Source organism: Solea solea, chromosome 15 (genome assembly GCF_958295425.1).
Source record: "Solea solea chromosome 15, fSolSol10.1, whole genome shotgun sequence".
In the NCBI taxonomy this organism is placed as follows: Eukaryota; Metazoa; Chordata; class Actinopteri; order Pleuronectiformes; family Soleidae; genus Solea; species Solea solea.
Window position 1 is genome coordinate 7,566,043 of NC_081148.1, and position 25,631 is coordinate 7,591,673.

At 39.5% G+C, this 25,631-nt stretch overlaps 1 long non-coding RNA gene across 1 annotated transcript in view; it reads left to right on the top strand.

Annotated features, from left to right (window-relative positions):
* Positions 1 to 344: 344 nt before the first annotated feature.
* Positions 345 to 25,631, top strand: part of LOC131474456 (uncharacterized) — a 50,763-nt gene continuing 25,476 nt past the window's right edge. The window contains exons 1-2 of the long non-coding RNA XR_009242289.1: positions 345 to 632; positions 15,585 to 15,634. This is a non-coding gene — a long non-coding RNA (uncharacterized LOC131474456). The remainder of the gene's footprint in view (positions 633 to 15,584; positions 15,635 to 25,631) is intronic.

Here is a 25,631-nt window from a genome sequence, read left to right on the forward strand (position 1 = left end):
ATACAATGGACATCAAAAATACATTTTTGTGCAATTCTACATATGAACATAGATCACAAAATAATAACTGGCACTGTCACATTTAGTCCAATAGAGGCAGAGTGTGAACTTCAAACATTAATCCCCACTTTTTCATAAAGGTCCATTTACTTTGAAATACTGTATATTAGTGGGTGTGTGTGAGAGAGAGATCTAGAGTCACAATGATGACAAACAGAAGTCCATTCATACCGAGGCTTTCTTGGCTCAGCAGCAGCGCACAGGAGGGCAGGGCTGCATGTGCATGGTGGGTGTGACCAAACTACAAAAATGTTCTGTGCGAGTGTCGCTGCCTCGTCAGTATGAATGGTGGAGCTGCAGAGGACGAGTCTGACGAAGAGAAGAAAGTTAGTGAGGAGTGACAGAGACCAGAGAGAGGGGGAGAGGAAACGCACGCGCGCGCGCACACCGCACTCCGCGCGCTCTCAGGATGATGACTCTGTACAGCAAAAGTTTGAAAGTGAAAGAAAGAGACAGTGTCGGGTCAAACTGGTGCACATGCGCGCTTCAGCTATGTTTGACTGAAGTTAAAAAAAGAAAGAAATGAAAGACAAGACGTGCACATTGTGCGCCTGAGTGCCACTGATGCGGGGGTAAGTCTTTCACTTTGTTTTCTCCACTTCATTTGTCTTTTTATGAATTAAAACGTGCACCACAGTCAGAATGAGGAAGCAGCTTGTGACTGTGGAGAAAATACATTTGTTGACTTATCACTAAAACAGATCCGGACTGTGTGATGAAAAAAGTTCACAGAAGTTTGGGAGCCGCGCGCAGATCACACTCATGCGTAATGGGCGGTTTGTGCAGAGATAGTAGGAAGTATGCGGTGTCAGGCACAGATAGTAACCCGGCCTTCCTCTTCCTTTTGTATTTTTCACAAAAGTTATTGAATGACTTGACCTGAAAAGGTTTCCTTTGACTTGGTGTCACTCTGTCGACACCCCCCACCTCCCTCCTGCATCTCTGTGGCCATAAATGCTCAGCAGATGAGCTGCACTCTGGGATTTATTGCCCTCCTTGTCATCATCCATATAAAAATATTCTCATGACTGTATTCTCTTTTTTTTAGTCGGATCAGCGTGTGAAGCATTTGTGGTGGGCGTCACCTCCTGGAAAGAATGCAGAGGGCGTTACTGAAATAACTTGATGAACACAAGTCAAGTGTTAAAGCCCATATCTGTAATTCAATACTTCCTAGTCAAAGTGAGCTATTCAGATATTTACTGTGACATTCCATGTATCCAGTGTTTTTAATTCAGTTGTAGAGAGTCTCCCAATCAGAGATACCTACAATTTTGACATCTGCAATTCCTTTGAATTGAAGAATCTGTATCGTCGCACTGAAGACTGTTCCGTTAACTTTAATTGACTGATTCGTTCAGTTGATTGATATTTAAATAACCATTTTTACTACATTGCTACCAAAGAAGGTGAGAACAATGCTTCAGCACCCTCGTACACGTCTGGTTCACAGCTGAAAGGTCCGTCGGGCAGGGGAGTCGGGGTGTCAGCCGGTTCATGGGTTGCCAGGTTGCCAGGTCTCGGATGACTATCCTTGGCGACTACTTCTTTTGTTGTCGAAATGTTTTTTCTGCTTGGTGAGTGGGGCTTAATGCTCCACCTAGTGGTGGGGTAGAAGTTCATTTCGCACATGCGCTGTCCACGCGCACCCAATGTGCTCTTTGCGCGCAGTTCCAAAATCCAGCCTCCGTGTTTGGCCCTCGTTTTGGCTTGTGTTTGTGACTGAGAACAGTACTTGTACTTGTACACAGTGTGCACTGTACCCGATGGTCATGTTAGCGAGACAAGTAGTGCGACGTTGTACCGTTGCGACGACAACGAACAGCAACATGGAACGGCATCCTGCAGCTTTTTCTGCTCAAGGGAAGGGTACCGAAAAATGGGTTGGGGCCAATTATCTTGGTACTATTCCTAATGGAAACACAAAACAATACATACCGAACTGTTCCACTACATGGAAACACATTTGTTTCATTTATTTGTGTGTTAGCAGTGTGACATTGGAAGTGGAAGTGTGTCTGCTCTGAGCAGCAGCAGCAGAGTCACAGCAGTGGGGAATGATCACATGATGAGAGGAGAGATGATTGATGGACAGATTATATTCAACAGCAACATGTAATAGACAGAGAGACAGCTAGATAACTTTAGCTCAAGCCCATCTGCTTACCTGTGGAGAAAATGTGCCACGTTGTCATCAAATTCCTTTCAGTTTTCTTCTTTTCTTTATTTAAATGTACCCCAAAAGAACCCACATCTATAATGTAGAGTGTGATCTAGATGTTTTTGAGAGTGGTAGTGGGGCCCTTTAGCATTTGCTTGCTTGTCTCCATAGCTGCTTGATGCTGTGGCTTCCTAACCAATCTGGCAACCTCGGTGTTAAAAAGTGCTACTAGCTGTGTGACTGGTAAATTGGCGTTGGGTGGCGCAACATGCTAAAACACAAACTGAAAACAGTATTTACAGGCGGTAAATCAAACTTTAATTTTATGTACTGGCTCTACCAATGATGTCAGTGAAATGGTATTATAATTAAACATGTTTCCTAATATTTAAAGCCATATCATGGTCATTTTATGACTTATGATTATGATTATATTTCTTACATACAGTTCCTTTAATGCAAGGGTAATCAACCAAATGCCAATATTCTCACCCTTCTTCTACATGGGAGAACTTAAGTGACCTTAAGGGAATGCAAATACACAGAAAGACCAGCTTATTGTGCAAAACATCAATATAAATAATAATGAATTCCATTTCTATTAATATATTCTGAGCAAATCATTTAAAGAAATTGTTCAAGAGATTATCTCTCACTATGATTCACTTTCTTTTCCTATAATCATGTCACTACCTCGTCCAACACTTTCCCACTATTTGAACACATTAGAAGTAAAGATGTAGATGAACTCGGTTGAGTGTGTTTCACAATGAGTGGCCTGGGATTTCCCTGTCCTCGTTTCCTTCATTCATGTGGCTGGAGACTGACAGATAGAGAGCTATCAACCCGGATATGAGCCGAGAACTGAGTGTGTTTGAGGGTGGAAGAGAGATGGAGTGTGTGTGTCTGTGTGTGTTCTTGTATTTGTGTCCTCTTTAGGATGTGTTCTGTCGTAAACGCTGACCTTGTCAGGACCAGTAGTCCTTATTGAGGCCAAAACCTGGTCCTAATGAAGCATAACCTAATTTCTAGGGAACTGGTTAAGTTTGTGGTTATGACAAGGTTAGGGTCAGACATTAACTGGTTATGGTTAAGGCTTTGTTTTGGCTGTCCAAATGTCTGAATGTCAATGCATGTCCCTAAAAGGACAGCCAAGTGAACATATGTGTGCGTGAGCACATGTCATTTCCTCATTCTACTTCCTAGTGACTTCTGCAGCACAAGCTTCCTCTTGTCCTCTGCACCATTTTGCATCTCCAGCAACTGAATATGATGCTTATCAGACAAATGGACACTTGAACATTTCACCTGACGGTATAGCTGATATGTCTCATTGTGTAGAGCGGGATAAAGATGGTAGATTACATGTGACATTCTTATACTTTTTTATGACTTGTTTCAGTCTTGCTGATAAGCCGCAGTGTCTTCAGTCAGCTGATACATCGGCATATAATCCAGATGTTATCCTGCAGGATGGATAGTTTAGTCTACACTCCAGTTTATGATCATGCTGCCATTGTGAAAGTTCACTCTACTGTTGAATTTGATCATCTTCTTTACAGCCCTTGTGAAATGTCACTAGGCGGCAGTGGTATTCCAATATGGCCTTAAATAAGATTTAACATCCATAAATCTCAATAAGTGGTTCAATAATTGCAGAGTGTGACGTTGAATAGTGACCATATCGTTCCCCCATGATTCTGTCTATTACAGAGAGAAAGTGAGCCAGCATGAACCGAACCAGGACATGCTACTATGAATTCTCAAACATGTCACCGGTGGAAAGTAAAACAAATGCTACAGGTATTAGGTGACATAATTTCCAGAATAGCTCCACCCAACCACAGAACAAGTGAAAACACCCATGTGACCGTGAGACTTGGGAGATACCATCATGAAGAGTAAGATGAAAAGTCTTTCAGTTAAACAGTTTGACGTTACTCATGCAACATCCTATTTCTAGTTTTATTTATGAAGTAACTTTTACATTTATATCAGGATCAGGGTCATCTCTACCATTGTACACCTCTATGTTTTTACAATAGCCCGTAATGGACAAACTAAACATGTTTTTGAGCTTTGATGCTAAATGAAGGCTACATAGATTCTCCAACACACTTGGAAGGGAGAGCAGAAGGATATTCAGCTGTAACCTGAAACGTTTTTACACACTGTACCTTTAAGTTGAAATTTAAATAATGGGGTATCAGTTAATAATCAAAATATTAGTCTAAATAATAACTAGACAGTATCTTGCATGTCTTCTTGAACCTCAACAGTGCACAACTGCGCTGTCTTTGAAATAAAAACACTAAAGTTTAAGTCAAACAATTTACATCCAGTGAGTGAGTGAGTGAGTAAGCTATTCCACATGAAAACCTATTACACCTTAATGCATTTTTAAGTTTCACACAAAATATGTGTCGCCGTGAGCACAGTTTAAGCCCCTGTAGGGATTAATTGGCCTTGGTTGAGTCTCCATGATCACAGAATGCCCTCTCTTTTGGCTCTGTTGTGTCCGTGTGCATGGCAATAAAGCTGAACCAGGAACTAACTGATTGCAGGTTGCTCAGTGTTCTTTTCCTCATATCTAAACAAATTAGGGGAAATGTACACAAGAGGTGTTACTATGGAGAAAGCAGAGAAAGTTGAGAGGTTCATTTTAAGTTCAACGGCCTGTCTGTGTGACGCTCTTGGTGCGCATCAGATACAGTGTAGAACACAATCATGTTTTTTTTTTAAATCATGCTTCATGAGGTCAGACTGTTAAGAGACATTTATGAAACCAGTGAATATAAAAGGTGAAGGAGACAGGTGCAGTTTATGACATTAGTTTTGAATATAGCACACATTTAAACATCAAAATCAACAGCATGATTTTGTAGACGTGTTTATGCCTTGCTGATGAAAGTGAGTTTGATATCTGTTCCCGTTTTATCTCACTTTTAGCCTCTACCAATGGCTCATATCCCACTCCTGAGCTGCTAAATGCTCCAATATGTTCGCCCTCTAAGTCTCTACCTTTGTCTGCTGTTGTTAGTCTGGGCAGATGGTGTGCAGGCCACTTAAAATAAAATGTCAAAGTTGTTTTGTGCAACATCTTAAGGAGGTTGAGTATCTCCGTCCTTGCAGAGTCTACCCACTGTAGAAGCATCAAAGCTTCACCTGTTGCTGCCTCAAACTTGCTTTTGCTTTTTGTGTTACAGAGTGCGAGAGATGCAAACCACAGATAGCACATTCAAATAAAAGTAAACCTGTTTGTTGTGCAGTGACAGATCCAAATGAGTAGGCAGCTTTTCAAAATTATACTAATACAATAGATTTGATCTTGGGGTGTTGTCAACTTGAAATGTCTGTGTCATTCAGAAAACTTGCAGCTGCAGGTTGATTTTCGTGCTCTCACTTCAGCTGAAAGAGTTCCTTGTTCCTCTTCTTTTACCACTGCCTCTGACAAAACCTTTTTTTAACAACCCAGTGGATGAAGTCACAGATGCAAAGCCCTTTTTTTAAAACATGTTTTAATTTAATTTACCCCAGAAGCCTCATATGTGATAAGTCATTTATAGCCATAATGCTTTTAGCTGAGAGATGCTGGTAGATAGGGTTTCTAAATTTTTTTATTTTTTTTTATAAATGCTTTGAAGTACTACAGAGAGTCGTGTGTCTATTGCTGCATTCAAGAATAACCTATGCACTCATATTTACAATACGGGTAGTTGTGTAAAGGACATCCTGAGCTCAGAGCTTTCAGAATACATGGATTTAACAAGTGTTGTTATATGCAATATCCTCATCTTGTATGCAATATGCTCATCTTGTGAAAACAGAAAATTACCTCATTTGAATGTTCTGACAGCACTCTTACACACAGGGACTATGTGTGCAAGACATCATAACTAAATGTTCACATCTTGTAAGGCTTATTACAATACTGCATAACCATTAACCATATTTCACCATTTAACCAAATATAAATATGCAATAAAAGTGACAAGCAACCAGCCAGCAGCTACTGTTTGATAAGAAACCTTTACAGTATTTCATTCCCTAAAAACACACATTATACAGTTTAGACTTAGCTGTAACAGTTGATTTAGTGAGTTTTGTACCAGCCACACCAGCATTACACTTTCTTTATGTAAAATAAAAGCTCATCCCATCCCAAATGTTTCTCCTCGTGAAAACATTGAGTCCCTGCATGAAAACCTGTTGTCAGTCAAATAGAAAATTAAAAGCAGTTCTCTCTAATGTGTTGACGCCCCCCCCCCCCCCCCATAATCCTGTCCTGCAGCTGTCACACGGTGGTTTTTGTTGATGTTTCTCTCAAAGTCTGACGTAAAACAGTGGAATTTAAGATGCCGAAGTGAACTAATGTCAATTATAAGCATTAAAAGCTCTGGTTGACTTGGCGTCACGCGTTTGGCTATTACCATGACGATTGAGTGCACCAGCTGACATCAGCTTAAACAGTGTAGCTGCAGAACATGTCTAATCACAGTGCATGTCAGTGTGAATACGTGCATCACTCACAGCACAGGGACAGTATAGCACTTCCTCCCGTCACTGTCTAACCTTCATTTTGTCATGAGAGAAACTCTGACATCCTAGCTTTTCAGGAACCATGACTGCAGCCTGGTTTTACACATCACACATACTATTTTTGGTTGAGTGTTGTTGAGTCTGAGGGTTAGTGAGACGTTTTTCCAAAACACGAAAACCACAAAATTTAGGCTAGAGCATTGCTTCAGTGATGGTTCTGTCCATGTGTGGAAAAAGTGTGGAGGACTTTATTCCCAGAGTTGAGCACAGAAATGAACACAGGGCGTTTGTGCACACTGTATGAATGAATGGTTGCACTGCTTCTCCTGTGGCCAGCTGTGGTCGTTCATTCTCTTTTCATTTTGGAGGTGAAGTGAAATTACAATGGAGTAAAAGCTGATTAGCATTCCTCTCTTATCTCACCCTATTTAAGTTCTCAAAAATCTTATCAGCTGGAAACTTGTGAAGCATGTGGTCTACACTGGAGTGTGCTGTGCTGTGTGCTGTGTGAGCTGCGAGCGGGTTGGGTTATCAGTGTGTTTCTCAGAAACGTTTCAGAAATGTACAAAAACGACCTCACCACAAGAATTCAGCTCTTGTGTTCAACTTGTCAAACAAATCCTCCCTCCGTTGTAGTCATAACAATCTATATCTTACAATTTCTGTGTGCGGGTTTCGTTGGGCGACCACACTGGTTAACAGTTGAAGCTCCTGGCTTCCAGTAAGATGCTGCTGCTTGGATGGAGGGTGTGCAACACTTCTTTTGTAGATGTCATTGATGGGTTAACTGTCTCTCACACACACATAGCGCAGTATACAACTACTACTACTACTATGGCTGTGGGGTTTTTAGTCAGAGCTACTGGTTTCCAGTAAAGACCTGCACCCAGTGGCTTCACAGCAGAGGAAGTGGTGGTGTTGTCGTCTGAAACTGTTAAAAAAAAAGAAGTTGACGTATGCCAATTACTTAACTTTTCATGCATTTTATTTTTATTTATATTACGTGCGTTTAATTAATTAAATTAAATGCACGTAATATACGTGCGGTTAAACTTTATTTCACCCTGTTTGATTCTGTACAGCTTTTAACGCACATCACTTTTTTCTTAAATGTCAGTGGTTGTGGGTGTCACCACTCTGTACTTGTATGCAGAGTTATAGCGCCCCTTAGTGGACAGGCACATTCATATTTCTGTCTTCACATTGCAATTAGCTGGTCTTCTTTATATTAAAAAAATAATAATAAATAAAAAAAGCCTCAAAATGTAATATAATGTTCTTAAACTAGGTTTGCACAGCAGAATGTCCACCAAGATATCAAAGCCTGAATGTATATGAATAAAATAAAATCTCTTAATCTCTTAATCTCTTAATCTCTTAATCTCTTAATCTCTTTATCTCTTAAATCTCTTACATCTCTTAAAATAAAACAAAAAGATAAGTTCATTAAATTAAATTAAATGGATCTTCAAATATGAAAGACTTTGCATCAAATTGAGAGTAGCTCTCTGGCTCCACCTGCTGTTTGAGTGTGAAAACTGCTGAAATTCAAACATTTAAACCAATAGATCACTATGTATCTTATTCACAAAATTGTATTTATTATTCTACACTGCATTTTTTAAATGTCAATCTCTTTAATGTATTTTAATTCATGTGTGCTCTGTAGCTGTTGATTTTTACTTGTTAAACTGTGAAGTAAAAGGTCAGCATTTGCACATGTATTAGTTTATTTTGTAATATTTAAGGGTTCATACTGAAGAACTTGATCACATGTGCAGAAACAATATGACGATATGTTGTCATTTATGTGCTTGGATATTATTTTTAATTTCTGGTTGAATTCAGTAAAGTAAATGAAAGAAAATGGGTCTGAAATGCAGCAGTAATTAAGAAAATAAAAATACAAAAAGTCAACTTGAATGACAACCCCAAAAAGGCTCTGAAAATCTAGGCGTATTTAAGCGAAAAGAAAATCAATTCATCCATAATAGGTTATTATCATAGTCCACCCTACATTCAAAGTAGACCTTGTATTTATTTGTGACTGTTGTGTGGATGTTGGTCTTTTTGTTGCCAGAAGAGGGCGGTGTTTTCCACATCATCCTCCTCACGTTTGTGACCCAGTGTGTTTGTGCCCTCCGGCATCACCACCACCATCAATGGATTCTTTCAGCCTCTCTGATTTCCAGACAGAGACAGAGGGAGAGAGTGACGGATTATACTGTGAAGCCCCTCCTTCAGGGGATAATGTAAGTTATTGATTGGTCGGCGGGTGTCAGCTGGCGATATTGATTAGCATAGTTTCTGACAACAATGGAGGAGAGTAGTGAGAAGCTGCCGGGGTTTGGTTCACACACTGTAGATCAGACACAGCTGTGCCACTGCATTAACATAATTGTGTGTGTGTGCGTGTGCAAGGTATTGATTATTTATTGAGCTGCAGTGAAGTTTTCCAGGCGTATGTGCATTCCTTAAAGGGATATTCCACCCCAAAATCTTATGTTGAATAGATCAGTTGGACCACGATTTCAACAGGTAAAAAAAGCAATTACAAGTACAATCACTTAAAGGTCCACTGTGTGAGGATTAGTGACTCCTAGGATGGGAGTTAACAAACAGAAGACTCTGCTTTTACTCCACCCTGAGACCCAAGTGCATCAGGGAACTATGGCAGCCTTTGCATAGCAGAAAGGATGAATTTTGTCTTCATTTGCATAGTAAACAATTACATCTTTATGAAAGAAATGAATTGCCAGACAAAAGAAACACACTCATTGCTGTGTGTTTTAAGTAACTGAAATAAATGACAGAGAAATGCTGAAGATAATAGATGATTTAAATGACAGGGATGGGAAATGTGAGAGCAATTGACAGAACATTGGAATTGTCCTTTATGGTGGTTTTATGACAAGAGGATCAGTCAGTATATTACAGAATAATCTGAAATGACTGAAGTATAAGCCCATATAAGGACTGTGCTGATTCTATCCTCTCACCCACTGTTCTTAGATGTCTTCATAGGCGTCTTAGAATTGTAATTACATTTTTGGTCAATTTATAATAATAACACATTTATGTCCCATCTGCAGATCATTTTCTTGATTTAAAGTTGCAATAAAAAAAAAAAAATCAGTGAGAATGAGTCACTACTGGACCCTCACCGGAGACTAAGATGTCCCACCTACAGCATCATCGAGCCTGGTGGTCTTACTGCTCGCACATTAATCACAGATGAAACACACACACATTTCCTCTCTTTTGTGTCACATACATTCACCCTCTGGACCACACACACACACACACACACACACACACACACACACAAATCTGGGAATACACCGACAATAACCTCCCACACTGATGTACACACTTATTTGATGCAGACTTTGGAAAATCTACACACACACACACACTCACTCACTCCCACGCCATCTGAGGGAAAATAGCCTCCGCTGGCTAATCAGAAACACAATAGCGTCTTAGTCTAAAACCTGGAGACTAATAGTGTTTAGACTCACGAGGAGATGAGTCAGATCCTTTGCTGTGTCTGACTCAGACACTCTGACCCAGACTCAGGCTCTACTGTCCCAGACAGAATGGAAAAGGAAAAAGTTAGGTTTTCCTGGAGGGAGGGGAGCAGTCACAGTGAGACTAACACCACAGTGTAATACAATATGCCCGGGGGCAATGATCCGTTTTTGGTGGAGACCGTTTTGGAGGGTGCACCTGGTCAGTGTGTGATTTCCTTGTTTTTCATTCTCCACTTTTCACATTCCATACTGTAGTTTTTTAATCGTTCAAGCAACTGTTCAGCCTACTGGAACCAATTTATATCTTTTAATTCTTTAATATTAATATTTTTGATGGTATATCACATGATAATGTGCCTTCGTTTTATATTCATTACATAGTGAAGGTTGACCTGAAGTTTGACTTCAAATTTATGTTGCAAATTAAATCATAATTACGTATCTGTCAGGAAAAATTGCAAGATATGTTATGTGTATGGTCCAACCTGAGGGCCGATGAGGAGATTAAAGGTCAAAGGGCAGATATGCTGAGTTTTGTTGGCAGTGTTTGCTAATGTAACACAACAGCGTGTCTAACACGTAGCAAGGTGTGGCCCTGTGATGACCTGGCGACCTGTCCAGGGTGTACCCCGCGTTTCGTAGAAGATGGATGGGTGGACTTAACAGGGTTCATTAGCAGAGGTTTAAATATTCTCCCTAAAAGCATGTTTGGTTTGTATAAGTGTTCAAGTGTTCATCAATTATAAAAATGTAATGTGAACCCTAGGCAAGGGTCTTGCTTTACGGAGGCCACAGCATGCTGAATGGACACACCAGCCACAGTGAGCATGTCACGTTTTACAAACCTGCCCCCCAACTGAAACCTAACTACTACTACTACGCTATTTTTTCAACTATGCACAGGTGTTAGCGAGGTTAGGGTTAGGGAGCAAACATTTAGAAATTAGCATGTGGGAATCGAACCTGTGTCAACCACAAAGTACAATGCTTTAACCACTAGGTGAACTGCTGATGGAAACCTCAGCGAAGCTACCGGATGACAACACGTTCAAGGTACCAGATTGCAGTAATTTAAACAACCGCAAGGTGGCGCTAGTTCTGAAAGCATAAATATAGGTCGTAATTCCTGCATACGAGCCACACGGTTGGTGTAGTGGTTAACACTCTTGCCTTTGCAGCAAGAAGACCTGGGTTTGTGACCCGGTTGGAACACAAGCCTTTCTGCATGGAGTTGGCATGTTCTCCTGTGTGTGTGTGTGTGTGTGGGTTTTCTCAAGGTTCTCCGGTTTCCTCCCACAGTCCAAAAACATGCATAGTTGGGAATTAAGAAAACTATGTCATAGTGAATTCCTGGATGTTTCGTTAGAGGGCAGTCTCCTTTTTTTAAGGTGGAAGCTTACTATGCAGAATTCAGAATTCAGAATCAGAATCAAAATCGGTATTTATTGCCAAGGACATTTAGACATACAAATAATTTGACTTGATGTTGTGCATTTAAATAGACCTAAAAGATATACACAAACACAACATATGTACTTTAAAAGGAATTAAAGGGCACACAACTTGAAATTAAGAGAAGGGACCATTCTTTCTGGTATAGCTGTGCCTGAAGGGGTGAACAGGGGAATCTGGACCTTTGTGAAATAAAAGCTGCTTTTTGTTTTAAAGGAACAATCTGAGTCTCTGTCGTCTCACCCCGCCAACCCCCGTTACTATCCTGAACATCTAGAAATAATAAAGCATCAGTCAAACTGGCAGACAGCAGGGTCTCAGCAGACAGATGCAGACAGGCCGCCAACCAACCATAAATAATGACTGAAATAGAAAAGAAATTGGAGTATGTGGTGCCTTGAATGCGTCTGCATTTCTGTGTGTGTGTTTAACAGTTGGTTAGTAAAAAAAAAAGAGAAACCAGTCTTATTTATTGTTGTGACTGTGTTATGTATCATGACGTTGAAGAAGTATTCACTGATTTCTAAAAATAAAAAAAGTAGATTTGCGTTACACACACACAGACAAATCTAAATCTATCTAAAAATGTCATCCAGCTGTACCCGGAGTGTCACTCAGTGTCACTTGAGGTCACTTTTTGTATTTTGAGGAAGTACACTCAGTACTTCTTCCGAGTACATTAATAAAAAAAAAAGCTTTACCCATCAACATGTGAGGGTTTAAAGTCTGATTCCCACAGACACTAAAAATAGACCGCTGTCCTATTCATTCTGATATTATTTGCAATGTCTCTCCTTTGACTCATCCATAGACCAAGTCTCCCACGCACCATCCACCCACACTGAGCTCTTCACTGAGCCAGCATTTTTTCCAAAGTCTTTCTTACTTTCTTTCTGTGTGTACGTCTCGTCTTCATGTCACTTTGTGTCGCCATGTGTCACTGAACTAAACAGGCTGTAAAGCTGTTTCATGAAGACCTCCCTTTTTTTTTTATTTCACACGTCTTATCTTTGTGGCCAAGCAGTGTGGAGATCATTTGATAAAAAAGTCAAACTGCACCCTGACAACTCTGCAATATTCTTGATAATGTTGAATCAGTTTCAGCTTCTTGTTTAATCTGATCACAAGTGGACATGTTTAGTATGTCAGTTAGAGCTGAAATCGATCAATCGATTACTAAATTAATCGACAGCTATTTTGATAATCGATTCATCGATTTGAAGCTTTTTTTCATGATTAAAACAAGATTACTGATTGTTTAAGCTTCCTAATTGTGAGTATTTTCTTAATTTCTTTGCTCTGGATAACAAAGAAATCATTATAAGTGAATCATTTTGGTTTGTGGACCAAACAAGACATTTGAGAACATCATCATTTCCAGGTTTGACAAACACCGATCAACATTTTTTAAGGTTTTCTGACATTTTATGGACCAAACGATTAATCGACAGATTAATCGATTATGAAAATAATCGGCAGATTAATCGATTATGCAAATAATCATTAGTTGCAGCTCTAATCTCAGTTCACACTGAAAATTAGATGCTTCTTCATGTTCTTCTTGAATGTCCACCTTTAATGGGATTTCAGTGCCTTTTCTGGCAGAAAATCCAAACAACAAGTAAATCCCTTGTTGTGTTCTTCATGGGCTTTTTGACAGTTTTAGATGTTCCTACACTCATTATGCAGTACGTTTATGGGTGTTGTGCCGTGACAACACCCATAAAAAACTGAACACCCATTTGAAGTCTCCAGAATCATGACTTTACCGGTGCCATGTTGATATTTTGCAAACAGGAGTTCAGACGCATCACCTGCAACCAGGCTAAGTATTTCAGTTAAAATCTGCTCTGAGTTTACATTCCTATATATTTTAACGTAGGCAGGGTAAACATGTTGTGATTCAGTCCAATACAATAGTCCTCTGTCTTCAAGCCAGGGGCTTTACAACAGGGAAGGCAAATCAGGCAACTGTTATGCTCAGAGGGAGCCCTTAAAAGTTATTATTGGCTTTGTGCAGGAGACTGCAACGTCACCATGGTTGGAAAACTACTAACTAGACCCGGTGACGTTAGCTTTCTTTGGTTTGATGTAGGGCCCAGTCGTCTCCTTTGCCTTGGGCCCACAGAGTCTGTTGGAATTCCCATGACTTCAGCTGAAGGGTGAAGGCGCTGAGGGGCAATAAGGCAGGGCATCGTTTGGTTGCACAGTCTTCCACCAGAAACCAGGACAAGCAGTCTGCAGTGTTGCAGTAAGAGAACTGTCACATCCTGTTCATCATCAGTATGCCGTATAACTGCATCACCGTTTCAGTGTGTGACCTTTTCTCACATAAACACTGACTTTTTTTTGGACCATTGGTCCTCATGAGGACTAGAACCAGATTTTGATGAGACAAAATCAGGCGAAGTCGGGTCAAGGTAAGGGATGCAGTTCTGTTTAGTCTGTCCAAATGAATAGAAGACAATCCTGTGAATGTGTGTCCTCTTCCTGTCAAGTTTGTATGCATATACACAATGCACATGAGACATCTTGTGTGTGTGTGTGTATCTGTGGTTGGGGGGGAGCGTGGGAACCAGGGAGGAGGATGTGTGTATTTATGAATTTGGCTCAGAGTTCTCATGATTTCCTCCGGACAGAGCTGGACAGGGCGGGGATTTGTGTTGCTGTAGCGCCGAATGTGGTTAAAACCAGTTTTCACAGTGGATGAGTTCAGATTTGTTGCTGTTGTTTTACTGCAGTTGGGGTCCGTAATGTTCTATTACTGCGTTCTTCCTCACTTTCCTTCTCTTTTCTTTGCTTCTTTCCAGACGTGTTGTCTCAGAAGTTCCATGCAGTTTTAGAGAGAATAAGGTCACACGATTGAAGAGCCTTAAAATATCACATATGGATAGAAAAAACAGGACGATATCCTTTTTTATACGCGTAAACATGAGGACAAGTTGGGTGAAAACCTATTAAAAGGACATGAAATGAAAGTCGTGAAAGTCTAGAAACACAATCAGCCTTTTTTTTTTTTAACGCGTGTGATCTCAGGGCTCCACCAATGTGCCTCACCGTCATCTCATATAGCTGTGTACGATGCCTCGTCCTCTCCGGGTGGGCAAAATAATGAAATGACCATGCTCCTGGGAATTCTGGGAAAAGGGAAAAGCTGTTTATTTTTTGACTGTAGCCGTGCAGATTGTGCAGTTTCTCATGACACACAGTGAGGTCAGCTCATGGGGTTGCTTGCCTCCATGAGTTTGCATGTGCTCACACAGAGTAAGAGAGAGAGAGAGAGAGAGAGAGAGAGAGCGACCTCCTTCATGTGACTTGATGGGGAAAATAACAAAGAGGAAGAAAAACCTTTGCCGCTTAAAACAGGAGATACGTGTGTGTGTGTGTGTGTGTAGTTTGCGTGTATGCACGTGCACACCCCTGTGCTTGCCTCCGAAGTTGGCCAGTCATTAGTAGAGAGCTGAAAGCAAGGAAGTGGTGGTTACAGATGACTCAGCCAAGCCTTGCATTTAGTTTTTTTCTCTCTCTCTCTTTGCTCTCCCCTCCCTCTGTCATCTGCTTTTTTTTTTTTCGAAATTTTATTCATTCCTCTTTTATCTTCTGCCTCTTTGTTTTCTGTTCTTTCATTCTTTCAATCAGAATCTGTTTTTTTCTCCTCCCGTTTCATCTTTTTTTAAGTTTTCATTCATTATCTTGGGGTCTTTGAATTGATGTGTGTCTGTGTCTGTGAGTAGGACACTCAGCAATGTGTGTGGGAAGATATCTGGCTTCCTTTACAGTGATTAAAACATTCCTTCTCTCTTCTTTTTCCTCTCCCCTCTTTCTTTCTCTGCCTTTAGTTTTCAGTGAAGAGTTTCAGAGGAAGAGGAGGTTGAAGACAGACGAACTGGTAAGTAAAAGCAAGCTTAACTTTGTACAACACTGACTGTTTTCTTTTTTTTTGAATCAAGCTAAGGAGGAATGTAACTATCATCTTTCATATTTGAACAATTTTGCTGGTCAAAGATGCTCACGATGTCAATTTAGATGAGCACTTCCGCTTCAGTCAGTTCAGTAATGTGTATTTTAAGCCATTTATTTGTGATTGTATAAAAAAAAAGCAGTAAAAAGAAGTACTGCACACATTCTGAGAGCTTTGGTGGGTGTGTTAGGGGTTAGAGGTCTATTGAATGTTACCTTCGTCTTCAAGAAATCTGTGTTTTATGAACTAGATCATAGTTCTTGACTTTCCTGCATCAATAAGAGCTGCAGCATTCAAAACATTTTGCAGCCATAGTTTAAAAATAGAAGCTGACAGTATGACGATCACAGAGCAGATGAAACAGTTCTTTTAAGGTCAAATGTTTTCAGGTTGTTTGAAAGTTGGTTCGGCTGTGGCAATTATTGGCTTTGTTTTGGCAAGTTCCTCCAAAAGTAGTCATGTGATAATGGTGTGACGCAGCGACCGGACCTCTGAAGGGCTGCAGTGAAAGTTTCGCTGTTGTCACTCCTGGTGATATTTACAGCAGATGGACTCAGGTGGAGAGCTCCAGCTCAGGAGCACCTGCGTCACCTTCATCAATCGGTGTACAGGAATGAGTCTGTTAGTGACGTTTGCGAGAGTTTCACAATCTGTAATGATGCACATTATATAAGATCTGTATGCCATATGAGGTGCTGCGCTGCAATACAGCTTCACCTTTTGAATCAACAGAAAGGCTTTGCTGTGGGAGTGGGAGACCGCCAGCAGCCAGAATCAATGACACAGCATGCTTCTGTGTTGTTTTGTTGAAAGTCGGAGATGGAGAGAAGCACAGAAATGTATTTGATCGCCGAACGCTATACATTATCTTTAATATTATTTCATCAATGTGTGTATTTGAGCTTTATGTGGCATTCATGGGCTGCCATGAATCAGTGTCTCGAGTGAGTCATCTTGACTTCTTTCAACCACAAGGTTCAGGGATTCAGTCCTGGGCTCTGCTGGTCTGCGTCCCTGAGCTTGACAGCTGTGCCCGCAGCACGTGAATGTGTTTGATGGATGTGTGATAGAAAATACAGCGGCTTGCAACCGTGATGCATGAACGTGTGAGTGAAAATCACTGTCTAAATACAAGCGATTTACATGATTGTGATTATTTATGGGTCGTATTAATTAGCCGCTTGTAGATAACTAGCAAGTGAATACCTCCCTTTGGGGCGTTGCCACTCTGCACAGTAACAGGAATCAATAGTAATTCTAAGAACTTCATCAGTAGAGTTTTTTTTAGCTCCTACTTCAGGGTCGAGACTTTGTCAGCTCACCAGGAACCATGAGTGATACAAGTGTACATTGACTGGCTGAACTCATAAGCCATTGTAGCATTGCTACACTGCTCTTATTTTAGTTTACGTGTCTCGCACACATTACATCTCATATATGTACCATTGACCAGCTTATGCCACATGACTGCTCCTACTGGCTCCTACTGGCTCCTAAACACAAATAGAAAAAGTCCCCACAGTGTGGGTAGCTTTTGGAGGAGCTAGTTTCTACAATAATCACCAGGTCATTTGAACCCAAGGCTGCAGTGGTGATCTTGGAGCCACGGTATTAAAGCTCTACCAATAAACTCGCACCACTAAGTTTCACCCCATTTTCACAGCATTAAAAAGAATCAAAAATGATGGGAAATAAAACTCAGGACCATCACAGAGAAGAAGGAGAGTATAAAACTAACCTTTGATCATGTCTGCTTCTTGGTGCCAATGTTGTCGGGTGCAGGACTTTAGCTGGTAATGGACTTAGAAAAGACAATAGCACACCGCAAATCGCACATTTTCATTCATGATATTTGTGGGGTTTCTCTCAGAACTGTGGGTTTTGCGGGGAAATTTAGTGGAAGAGGAAAAATGGAGAGAAGCCAGAATTTTCCACTGGTTCGCATTGCTAAGCAGGTACACGAATGAGCACGAGCACGGAGTTCAGGCGTCAACCTGTAGACATGAAATTAGGCTGAATCAAACCTAGTTTTGCACGCCTTGCCTCACTTGCTGTTATGACCAAACATAGTTTAGACACGAGACATACTAGTACTACTACACTACTATTGCCAGTCAGTTGTGTAGTGTGAACTCACAATGATGACAGATCCCCATCGCAGGAGAGCGATGTGAAACACACAGCAATCCTACAACTGTGAAAGTTGGGTAGTGAGAAACATGGATTTAGTTTGTCCCCTCCACTAGGATGGGGAAGGTGGGCTTTAGGAGCTGTACTGCAGCCAGTCTCCAGGCGATGATCCAGATGGTTTGAATTTGCCTTTGGTGACAAATGATCCATCTTTATTTTTAGTTTATGAGCCCAAAAGCCAAGTGTTCAGACATACATACTCTATTTTTGTTTAGCTCGACATCTCTTTAATGTCCTCTCCGCTCTCTCTCTTCTTTGTGCATGTGAAGTAGAATTATAAAGCTGCAGGATTTGGACAAATTGTCCTCTCATTTCGACACTCTCTCACAATGTGTGGTCACTTTTCCATCTGGATTTGCAAAAAATGGAGCCTGTGCACATGTATTTCCATAATTCCATGGCTTAAGACCAACATAGACCAAAATTAGATGTTTTTAGACTCAGGGCAATAAGAAGGGGGAATGAGCTGCAGTGGTTGCATTTAGATGCCTTACATATTTTGTGATTCTAGTCTTTTCTTTTTAAAATGCCAAATTACAAACCTGTGAGAAACTAATTTAACAAAAAACTTGAAACTCTTTGGGTACTTCAGCTTCCTCCCACAGTCCAAAGATTGAGGTCTAGGGTAATTGTTGGGTGAAATTGACCATAGATGTGAATGTGTGTGTGATGGACTGGTGGAATGTCGAGGGCAGGCATGTCCAAAGTCCGGCCCTCAAGCCAATCACTGCCCTTGGTTAGATTTAGAGTGGGACAGAAATTTGGCTTCTGTCTTGTGTCATCCCCAATAGCTCAGCTCAGAGTCTCTGGTTCAAAACCCATTTGAGTTAGGGTTAGAATTCTCCTGCATTTTCTAGATTTGGTTACATTGCCATTTAAAAATGATGATTGTGACAATGAAAATAAAATGATTATAAAACAGTGCATTTATATGGTCTGAAGGGACCATTGGCCCCTGGCCCTCGTTAAAAAATAACTTTAGACACCCCTGGTTTATGGTCTTCACCACCTTTCGCATTCCTTTGTCAGCTGGGATTGGCTCCTCCTCCCTCACGACTATTAGCCGAATAAAGTGGATGAATGAATGAATGTATGAATGAATGAATGAATGAATGAATGAAACCAAAATAATTCAGTCAGTCATTAATGTTGACACACACATATTTGTGCAGCTATTCTTCTTAGGACAATTATCCCTGACCTTAACTGTCTAATGTCTAATCCTAAAATTAATCTAACCACAAAACAAAATATTAGCCCTAAATTAAACCAGCTTTTCAGAAATGAGCTTCTGTCAGGTCACACGCGCAAATATATAATAAAAAAAAAATCACAAGGCACAGTCACACCCACTCATGCCAGCCCTGTTCCGTCAAGGCTCCCCCCAGTTTACGGTAAATGAGTGTTTTTCATCCGTGGGCCTGGATGAAGTGATGCAGTTAGTTTTGGTATCATGTCCGTGGCTGTGCACCTTCACCACACAGAGAGACTGAGAGCAGTGCAGCGTGGGTAGGCGTGGGAGGCCTGTGACAGAGATGACTCAGCTCCTTGTTGCCGGGTAGAGAAGCACCAAACACTCTCCTACCACCAGAAAAAGACTGTGTCTGTCGTTCAAGTGGATAAACTCTTATTATTCCCAAAGAATCTTATAGGACTAACTTAGGTACCTGCAGGTACCTGCAAATCTACAGTATTTAATAATATAATATAATTAATGGATTCCTTGTAGCTTGGCTGGCTTTGTTATTATGCAAGTAAAGAGGGTTACATCCACTGGTGGCTAAATAATGTGAGTTAGTGTGTCTAATTTATAACAACAACAATAATTTTCTTGCACAGTTAATGATCTCAATCATCAATTTTCAAGTTTTCAATACAGCATGATGACTATTTTGTTACAGAAGATGAACTTGTGTTAGTGTGAAGGTGGAGGATGCGCAGTCAAGCTCAACATGAACTCTTTTATGGTCACATCCAGGCACTCACATTTTATGTAGTGTATTTCCAAACAAAAAAATTAATGGTGACATGAAACATCATGTTTAATGATATTTAAGTGAACCTATGATCTGTCCCTGACCATAACTGAGGTGCCTTCTTTTGCTAAGATGGGAGTCAGGATATGAACCCACCCAACTATTGACTTTATTTTGAATTACTCTAATATTAAATATCGTTTCGACTGATCAGTTGAATCAAATTAAATTCTACCTCCCAGGATTAAAAAAAAAAGAAGAAGCTCAAAGCCAATTCATATCACATTATCACATTAAGACCATTCCAGTTTAGTCAACTTATTGACTATGTGGTTCGGTTACATGATATTTTATTTGATTATTTGATTTGATTTATCTGGTTCCCGCTGATAAGATCAGATCCGGACGTAGCGAGAATGTGTGAGTGAGTGTAAATCCGAGAATTACAGCTAAAATGAAAGAGCAGAAAATGACTTTGCACAGAACAGGGTCGCTGCTCTTTCAGTTTTAAGATCACTCTTCGTCATAATATTACTCAACAAATGTCACAGCGATTTTGAAATACTCAATAAAAAAGACCATGAAAACAAGCAAAAGAGCACACGCTGGTGTTGACCGGCCCGAATGTGAAACCATGACATTGCCCTTAAAATGCCTCGTCATGGTATAAATGCACGAGTCAGCAATGTGTCGTGACAATATACCATTTATTTAGAGAGTTTTAATGTGTGTTGTGTATTGATTGACATTGTCTAACAACTGTCAAGCTTTAAATCATTTGTGTAGCAGGTGTTTGTGTCTGGATGATAACATTTTGTGTTCTCTCATGACTCAGACGTCAGGTTTGAGGTCAATAAATGCCAAAGCTGAACACACAGTCAAGGTGAAAACAGTAGCGGGTTACTCGTTTGTTGGTGTGTGTGTGTGTGTGTTAGTGAGATACAGATACATTAAATGAGTAGGAACACCACAAACCTCTCTCTGCTCATTACTCAGGAGTTGTAAGATAAGTCACAAATGACAAACAAGCTTTCACAAGCTCATATTCCACTGTCATCGTTGTTGTTTGTCACCTTAAGTTTCTTTTTTCATCATCTCTTTTATGCATTTTTTTTACCCATCCGTTCTGTTGTTTTGACCCTGGACTGTGTCCACGTTGATAAAGTCAGAGGACTTGAATAGACATCTCTGAATGAGAATTCTTCACTGAGACGTCTGTCAGCCTCTAGTGGCCTCTGTGCTGCATTAAGCCTTTTAACTGCCTTGCAATGATTAACTGACTTTGCTTTATTTGCTGTTGAAGTTGTTCCTATTTAGATAAAACCCTATTTGACATGGCAGAACAAATGCTTGGAGATATATTTAGTCCTTCTATGATTGTTAATTGATAACTCAATTCATCACCAACTATTTTGATAATGAATTAATCAATTTGAGTCTTCTTTTTTTTGCCCCATTGGTAAATAAATCTTTATTTTATGCACAGATTTGACAGATTAATCCAGAGGTGTCAAACTCAAATGACCTGAGTGTCTAGTCTGGTCAGAAGGGGGCCGACCTAGACAAGAAAAAGTGGGGAAAAAACAGTATGAGTTTAAGATTATAGCACAATATGGTGTCACGATATCACAATTATATTCATGATCATATTCCACAGAGTTTCAAAATAAAAGTGTTTGTTTTGATATGGAACCACACATACTTCACAATAATGACATATTTATGATGCTAAATAAATCTAGTTACACCAAAAACAGAAGAGAGAAATAAATCTAAAGCTAAGTAAAAACTACTGTGGACAATTGTAATTAAGCAATATTTATCTTTAAACGATAGGGTGATATACCTATCGTTTAAAGACAAATATTTCTGGCCATGCTGTCATGACATGATACTAGGTGGTGGGCCACATGTAGTCGATTGTGGGGCCGCATGTGGCCCACGAGCCACCAGTTTGACACCTCTGGATTAATCACTTATGAAAATAGTAATAATAATTAGTTGCAGCCCTATAAGTATCGTGAGCATTAAATGTTACAGACTGTAGCTTCAAAAGTTGCTTGATTTATTACATTTTCAACAATAAAATGAGGTATTGTTGATTCATGTATCAGCAGCTAAAAATACACAGTAACAGTAAAAGCAAAAGGTTTGATGGTGCATATAAAGTCACTGCAGATTCTCTTTAAAACGGTTGTCACAGAACATTAGAAAAAACAAATCATAGACTGATGTCATGTGACCGCTCACCTAATTTTAGCTTTTACCTTTGCAGCAGTTTATTATTATTATTAACCTTCTTCAGCTTTAAGTGTGGGGACCACGTCTAAACCTGACTCGGCTTGAACACAAACAGTGTGTGATGTCAGTGGGAAGTGAGAGCGTGCAGAGACAGCAGCAGTGCACACAGGGAAGTCGCCCACAGCACGTTTTTTACACAAGGAGGTTACAGCAGAAACCTTTGTTTTGTTTATATTAATTATGGAATATTGACTCGTCAGTCAGTGCTAAAGCAACAGCTGCAGGACGAAGCCGTCTGGCATGTTGGCAGAATTCATGCCCTCCTGTTCTTTACTAAATAAGTTAAAGAAAGTCGGTTCAGCAGCTACTTCTTATTTTGTAAGCAGTCACATCACACAGTCAGACGGGTTGAGAACCACCAGTTTAATCTTGAGTCATTTATTATATTTAATAATTGTATCAATTTCAATCATAACCTAAAAGCTAACAGTCACTTTTGATGTAGTGGAATAAAAAAAACCTACATACATAAATGCAATGTACTGATGAGAGTTAGAAGTTTACTTTATATTGGTTTGTAGATATAAACGTGTCATTTGTGACAATTTATTAAATAATTTAGTATAAATTCATACTGTACATCATATCTATCTATCTATCTATCTATCTATCTATCTATCTATCTATCGTTTGTGTGGCAAGGACTGTATGAAAATTAATGTTATTTTAGGATTTGAGGGCATTTGTATTTAGCCAACAATCTAACCGATACTACCTCGATTTATCATTCTTAATAATAGACAAGAAAGTCTATTTTTTGTAGTATATTTACACACATTTAGCTTCGTTCAGGTCAAAATCAAAGTTTATTTATGCAGCTAATCATGAAAAGAACCACATGTTTACAACAATATTAAAGTAAAAAAAAAGGCACAGAAGTAAGGAATCATGTTGGAGAACCTACAGCAGAGTCTGAGGTGTTTGTTCTGATAAAGACTGGAACCATGTGGCATAAACTCGTCCCTCTGCTGCTGCTTATGTTGCTGCTGCCGCTGTGAGTGTGGTACTTAGTCAGTTTTGTGTTGCTCCAAACGTTACCTGGGTTTTCATCTGCGTCCCAGGAAACAGTGTCAGTGTTTGAGCACAGTGTTGACACACGTGTGTGTGGAGTGTGAGTCTGTGGGAGCTGATGCAGCAGCAGCAGCAGCAGCAGCAGCAGCTCTGAGTGAAACCAGAGCAGAGTGACACACACTCACTCTCTGAGTGGGTGTTTGTGTCTCTGTGTGTTCAGTTGATAAGGGGATTGATGTAGTTTCGTGTTGTATCCACTAGAGGGCGACGCCTCCCCATAGAAAGCAGCCTATGGGCCTCCACTAGTGTTTTTCCTCTTCTCATAAACCCTCAGTGTTCCTGCGTTTTAAAACCCCTTTGTTACATTTAAACGTTGTTTTCGACCCGTTTTTTCTTCAAATTCGATCAAACAACAAGTACAATAACAACAAAACGACAACAAAGCGACCACAGTTTTAGTTTCATGAGCAGCACCACGTCTGTGTTTCCACAGGTTTTTTAATTCTCTGCTCAGTTTCAACAGTTTTTGCATCGGCCGACGGTCAAAAAAAACACTTCACATCGTCCACAACACCAACATACAACAGCCGTGTAATTTAAAGTTCCACTTGTGCACCTGTGATGCATTCTTACACAGGTTAGAGATATTTTCAGGTGCTTTACAATCGTTTATATTCAGTATCTTTTATGTTTATTCCCTAGAGTCAAATAAAACGCTCTTGCGTTTCTTCCGCAAACAGCACGACTTTTTTTTTTAATATCGTTTCTTTTAATATTTGTATTTATTGTCCCCACATGATTCTTTCCTTCTTCTTTTTTTGTGTGGATATTATTGTTGTTATAAAACCATTGTGTGTTGTTGTGTCCACAGATCATGTGTCCAGCCCATATGTTGTCTTTTTAATCACCAGGATTTTAAAAACTGCTGCAGGTGAATTATAATTATTTTTAAATAACAAAAACGAAAAAAAACATAATTTTTTTACATGCGTTTATTTCACGTTTCATGCGTGATTTTCTAAGAGAATGACTCGGCGTTAATAATTGCAGCCCGTTCTCTATGTTTTACGTGTGATTTTTATATAATGACGCACTTTTTTAGATGAAGTGAATGATATTATTTATGACCTTTAACAAACCAAAAGAAGAGACGCACATGGACGCACGGGACTGTTGAAGTGCGTCATCACTTCGCATTATATTATTATTGAAATCAGAGGCAGGAAATTCATATATTTTTTTTAAATTGGCAAACAAAATACTTTCTAGATTTTTTTTGGTTGAATAAATATAAAAAAATGCAAGACCAAGGGTCTTTAGCTGCCATTTTCCAGCCCCTTTTTTAACTTTTCATTTTTTTTTAAAATAAGCGTTTTAGCGTCAGAAGTGTATTAATTACTTTTTAATCAAGCTGTTAATATAATCATAATGTTATAATGTTATGTATTTTATATATGCACAGGCACTTCGGAAAACGTTCTTTTTATTCGTCTTTAAAACATAAATAAAAAACTCCAGTAATAACAAATACAAATTATAAAAGTAAAAAGTAGAGATGTATTTTTTTTAACGTAAAACAACGTAGGATGTAAGTAAAATAAATAAAGTTATCGGATAAAATATACATTTGAAAAAAACACATCCACCGTAACTGGATGAGAAGAATATGGATGAATGGATGAATGAAAATCGATGTCAGACAAAAATCCACGTGTACTTGATGCTACTACAACAACAATAACAATAATAATCACAACAATAACAGCAAGAAACGACACTGAAAAGGACACAGGTCGACAGTGTATGTGTCATGAGAGATGACAGGGCAGACATTTTGTCTTTGTTCTCTCTCTCTCTCTCTCTCTCTCTCTCTCTCTCTCTCACAGTCCATAAAAGCAGAGATTAACGAACGTGTTTTTGTAAATAAATCACAATATAACGTTTATATCTTTACATTTGTTTGTTCTCTATTTGGGGAAACCTGCTGCAAATGTGTTTTTTTACTTTTTTATTTTCTTTAAAATTTGACAGAATTGCAGAATGATCAAATCTGTGCTTGGAAACCCCGTCAACATTTATGGGCAACACATTATTCATTTACTCACTTACACCGTTGGTGTTTTCTCTGTAAATTTAAATTTGGAGCATGTGTCACAGAAAAGCAGTTCTCCTCCACAGCCCTGAGTCATGTCATGTTTCCATGTGATATAAAGGCTAAAATATAGAAACTCACACTTTAAAGCGACTCAGACAAGCACCCATCTGTAAAAACAACACACCAGTGTTTGAATTTCATTTTCTTTGAACTTTGAATATATAAAGTTTCACATCTTTATTCTCCCGTGAGTGTGTTTGTGTGTTTCTGAGTCACCTGCGGTCGTGAGGGAGATAATATTCACCTCACTGATGTCTCTCACTTTAAGTCAGCATCAAGTGGATATTAAAAT